Below are 6,000 nucleotides of genomic sequence, written 5' to 3'. Positions count from 1 at the left end.
GCCGGAATCTTGTTGTTCTAAAGCGGCGAGATTTGGGGGAAATATGAACTGATGACCGACCTGATAACCGATTGCTTCAATTCTCCGAGCGGCAAGCTCCGGCTTCGTAGGCCGTAGCGTAGAGAACATTGCAGTACGAAGAAACTATTTCAGTGAGTAAACTGTCCATACAGCTCTCTGATACTTCTCCCGCCATTTTTGTACTTGTGATTCTGACGATTTTGTGATGGAGATGATGATGATTGAGGTTGAGTTTTGTTTCTCCGGCGATTTGATGGTTGAGGTGGGAGTGGTGGTGGCAAAGGGTGGCAGTGATTGAGCCATGGAAGTGGTTGCAGATGATGTTTGGTAGAGAGGGATAAAGAGAAGGGTGTATATATGTGTTATATTAATATTTAAGTTTATATTTTGTTTTATTTATTAAAATGTTTAACTAAAAGGGTAAAGACTAAATTACCCTTGTGCTACCAAATTAAACAATGAAAACTAACTAAGTTAGGGGTAAAGGACGTAACATGTAAGGATTTGCAAACATTAAGTATGTTTTCTGAGCTTATTAAAGATAAAGGACATACTTTGATATATAAGACATACATAAAGGACGAACTTTGTAATTTACTCTTAAATCTGCCTACATAAAGAATCTTAAGAGTGAAACCTAGCCAGGTGTCTTTATAAGATCCGGCCAAGATGGTAAGACCTGATTAAAAGATTCAAATTCCGAGTTAACCTCTGTAATCATGTTAACGTTCATGGCAGATGTGATTCGTTAAAATCGCACACGTCATTCTTATATAAGAATCCTTCCAAGGATTCCAAAGCCCAAATTAATGATTTATAAATCATGGGTTAAATCGTCAATGAAGATGGTCAATTATTAAACATCCATTAGTGATGTAGTGCCTACGGGCCAAACTTGTTAAACATCCATTAGTGATGTAGTGCCTACGGGCCAAACTTGTTAAACATCCATTAGCGATGTAGTGCCTACGGGCCAAATTATTAAACATCCATTAGAGATGTAGTGCCTACGGGCCATAATTATTGTCAGATAAGACAAAAGACAATGGTGGTCTATGACTCCCTGTCAGAAAGGGTAAAAGGACTACGGTTCAAACCTTCATACCTTGATTCTCTGTAATCTCGGCTAATATTATAAAAACGTCCTCGTGACTAGGCTTTTATGCCACTAGCAATATTGTTTGTAATTAGGATAAGTATGTTCAAATCCTAAATAAAAGTGAGTAACAAATTAGCCAGATATGGTCTCTGTTACCATGGTTAATGAATTGCCATAAAAGACAATTCCATAATAAACTCCTAAATAAAAATTTTTCGTTATCTTCTGTAACAGATTCAAGTTACCATGGCTGATCAGAGTGGGGAAAATAGCCACTCGAAAGAAGACGAATATGATAACGCCCAGGTTCATTTGACGGGTGCAAAACTGAAAGCTCTTGTCGACAATGCTGTTAAGGCAGCTCTGGATCGACAATATGAGGAATATACTGAATCTCGGAGCAGAGCCATATCCAAACCACACTCAAAGCCGAAAACCCACACAAAATCTCACAGCAAACCGCTGTCCAAGCCTAAAAAGGACGATGATAATCACTCGTCCAATGAAAATAGTGTCCGTCAAGAGAGAGTGTATACTGATGCGTCTCGCGCCAGGGGCTGTACCTACAAGTACTTTGTATCATGCAAACCCCGAGACTTCACCGGGGAGAAAGGAGCGGTCGATTGTATGACGTGGCTTGACGAGATGGACACCGTGGTGGACATCAGCGGCTGTGCAGAAAGAGATGTGGTAAAGTATGTGTCACAATCATTCAAGGGCGAGGCCCTGGCTTGGTAGAGGGCGTTGGTTCAGGCCTCGGGAAAGGCTGTTCTATACAGCATGACATGGGAGGAATTTATTTCTCTCATCAAGGAGAATTACTGCCCTCAACATGAGGTTGAAAAGATAGAGACTGACTTCCTGTCCTTGGTGATGACAAACCTTGACTGTTAAGCTTACCTAACGAGCTTCAACACGATGTCCCGGTTGGTTCTATATCTGGTAACCCTGGAGCCAAAGAGAATCGCTCGTTTCATCGGTGGGTTAGCCCCCGAAATAAAGGCAAGCGTGAAGGCCTCTAGGCCAGCGACCTTTCGATCTGTAGCCGATATATCTTTGTCCCTTATTTTGGATGCGGTCCGAGAAAGATCGCTAAGGAACAAAGAAGCTGAAAAGAGAAAGCGTGAAGATGATACTTCACGGAGGTCGGGCAAGATGCACCGTGGAAACGGTGATAACAAGAGAGGGTCGGAGTCAAGGAAGGATGGGCAACAGTCTGGTGAGAAGCCCAAGTGCAAGACTTGCAAGAGACATCACTTTAGAAAGTGTAGGCTCGGATCGAACTCGCAGACTCAGTCGAAGTCGTATGCTTGCGGGTTGTGCAAATCCAAGGACCACAAGACCGTGGACTGCAAGAAGATAAAAGATGCAACTTGCTATAACTGCAGCGAGAAGGGGTACATTAAAAGCAACTGCCCTAAATATGCCAAGAAGCCTGAAGAGGCCAAGAAGAACAATGCTAGAGTCTTCAGGATGGAAGCGAAAGAAGCAGTGCTGGATGATAACGTGATCACAGGTACTTTTCTCGTAAATGATATCTTTGCAAGAGTACTTTTTGATTCGGGCGCTGATAAGTCTTTCGTAGATCATAAATTTTCAAATTGCTGAATATACTTGTCAAAACCTTAAATGTGAATTACGAGGTAGAGCTAGCAGATGGGACCATAGAAACCGTCTCCACTGTGTTAGATGGATGTGTGATATCCATTAAGAACCACTCTTTTCCTCTATCTCTACTTCCCTTTAAATTGGCCGGTTTTGACCTAGTATTGGGTATGGACTGGTTATCTCACAACCAGGCCCAAATCGTCTGCAACAGAAAGCAAGTGGTGATAAAGACTCCGTCTGGTGAATCGCTTACCATTCGGGGAGATACCCAGTACGGATTGCCTGAGCAAGTGACTATGCTCAAGGCTTCAAAATGTCTAAAGAAGGGTTGTGTCATCTACATGGCACAGGTGATTATTGAAGAGCCTAAACCGAAGATAGAAGACATTCCCATCATTTCGAAATATCCAGAAGTTTTCCTTGAAGATCTACCTGGTTTGCCACCAGATAGGCAAGTGGAATTCAGGATTGATATCATCCCTGGAGCAGCACCTATTGCTAGAGCACCTTACAGGCTAGCACCAACCAAAATGAAGGAGTTGAGGACCCAGCTGGATGAACTACTAGCTAAAGGTTTCATCAAACCTAGTTCGTCTCCCTGGGGAGCACCTGTCCTGTTTGTTAAGAAGAAGGACGGATCGATGCGTCTGTGCATCGATTATCGCGAACTTAATAAGGTCACGATAAAGAATAGATATCCCTTGCGAGGATCGATGATTTGTTCGATCAGTTACAAGGGGCAAGTTATTTCTCGAAGATTGACTTAAGGTCAGGCTACCATCAAATGAGAGTCAGAGATGAAGACGTACATAAAACCGCATTTAGGACTCGTTACGGTCACTACGAGTTCCTAGTGATGCCTTTTGGGCTCACAAATGCACCGGCTGCGTTCATGGATCTCATGAATCGCGTCTGCAAGCCGTACTTAGATAAATTCGTCATCGTTTTCATCGACGATATTCTTATCTACTCGAAGAACCGAGCTCACCATGAGAAACACCTTCGCTGTATTCTCAAACTTCTACATCATGAGAAACACTATGCCAAATTCTCTAAGTGCGAATTTTGGCTTCGAGAGGTCCAATTCTTAGGACACGTTGTCAGCGAGCGTGGTATCCAGGTGGATCCCGCTAAAGTAGAAGCCGTAATGAATTGGCAAGAGCCTAAGATGCCTACGGAGATTCGTAGTTTCCTGGGGTTAGCAGGATACTACAGGCGTTTCATTGAAAATTTTTCAAGGATTGCTGCGCCCTTAACTTCCCTAACCAAGAAGAAGATAAAGTTTGTGTGGGGCCCTAAGCAGCAACAATCCTTTGATATTCTGAAGCAAAAGCTGAGCAACGCTCCAGTGCTGACATTACCTGAAGGTACCGAAGAGTTCGTAGTTTACTGCGACGCGTCACACACTGGCATGGGGTGTGTGCTCAAGCAAAAAGGCAAGGTTATTGCCTATGCTTCGAGACAGTTAAAGGTGCACGAGAAGAATTACACCACCCATGACTTGGAGCTGGGTGCCGTTGTGTTCGCACTAAAACTGTGGAGGCATTATCTGTATGGTATCAAGTTTGTGATCTATTCTGATCATAAGAGCCTTCAACATCTGTTCAATCAGAAGGAATTAAACATGAGGCAACGCCGTTGGATGGAGACTTTAAATGATCATGATTGTGAAATCAGATATCATCCCGGCAAGTCGCTGATGCCTTAAGTAGAAAGGAAAGGGTGAAACCCATCCGAATCAATGCCAAGAGCATTGAAGTCAAGAATAATTTGATTGAAAGGTTGTTAGCTGCACAGCGAGAAGCTGTGTTGGAAGCTAACTATCCTCAAGAGAAGCTGGGAGTAACTGAGGAGCAGTTAACTCTTAGCAAGGACGGAATTTTACGATTGAATGGACGAATATGGGTTCCGATTTATGGAGGACTACGAGATGTTATCCTCCAGGAAGCCCATAGTTCCAAATATTCTGTTCACTTGGGAGCTGATAAGATGTATCAGGATCTAAAGGCAATTGGTGGATAGGCTTGAAAAAGTCTGTAGCCGCTTATGTAGCAAAATGCTTAACTTGTGCGCAAGTCAAGGCTGAGCATCAAAAGCCATCTGGCTTGCTACAACAGCCTGAACTTCCCGAATGGAAGTGGGAATGTGTAACTATGGATTTTATTACCAAGTTACCCAAGACGAGGAAAGGAAATGACACAATATGGGTTATCGTGTTAGCCCAGTTATACGTTGATAAGATTGTAGCCTTGCATGGCATACCTGTGTCTATTATCTCTAACCGGGATACTAGATACACGTCGCATTTCTGGAAGAGTTTCCAGCAATCTTTGGGCACACGTTTGAATTTTAGTACGGCTTACCATCCTCAGACAGACGGTCAGAGTGAGCTTACTATTCAGACGTTGGAAGACATGCTACGTGCATGTGCTATCGATTTGGGTGGTAGTTGGGATAAGAACCTACCATTAATCGAATTCTCCTACAACAATAGCTACCATACCAGCATTAAGGTTACGCCTTTCGAGGCATTATACGGTAGAAAGTGTAGATCGCCTGTTTGTTGGGCGGAAGTTGGAGATGTCCAATTATCAGGACTGGAGATAGTCTTCGAGAAAATGGACAAGATTGTCCAGATTCGAGACCGTCTCAAAGCTGCCCGAGATACGCAGAAGAGTTACGGGGATCCAAAGCGTAAAGATTTTCACTTCGAAGTAGGTGAAAAAGTGTTACTTAAAGTATCACCCTGGAAGGGGGTGATGCGTTTCGGTAAGAAAGGCAAACTAAGCCCGAGATACATAGGACCTTTCGAGGTTATCGAACGTGTCGGGTCCGTTGCCTATAAGCTAAACTTACCGGAGGAGCTCAATGGAATTCACAATGTGTTCCACATCTGCAATCTAAAGAAGTGCTTCGCTGATGAATCATTGGTGATCCCACACACAGATGTGCATATAGATGAGAGCTTGAAATTTGTGGAGAAGCCTTTGTCGATTGAAGATCGACAGGTAAAGAAGCTGCGAAGGAAGCATGTACCTATAGTAAAGGTCAAGTGGGATGCCTGTAGAGGTCCCGAATTCACGTGGGAGGTTGAAGCCACGATGAAAGAAAAATACCCTTATTTGTTTGAGTAAATCTCAGGTCGAGATTTATTTTAAGGGGGTGAGGATGTAACACCTCGAAATTTTGTGTCCAATAATGTGTTAACAGGTGTCATGAGTTTACACGTGGCATTAATTTTTAAATAAAGGACTAAAGTTGACAAACCTTGA

The sequence above is a fragment of the Helianthus annuus genome, chromosome 13, assembly GCF_002127325.2.
Source record: "Helianthus annuus cultivar XRQ/B chromosome 13, HanXRQr2.0-SUNRISE, whole genome shotgun sequence".
NCBI lineage: Eukaryota > Viridiplantae > Streptophyta > Magnoliopsida > Asterales > Asteraceae > Helianthus > Helianthus annuus.
This window is presented reverse-complemented; position numbering follows the sequence as displayed.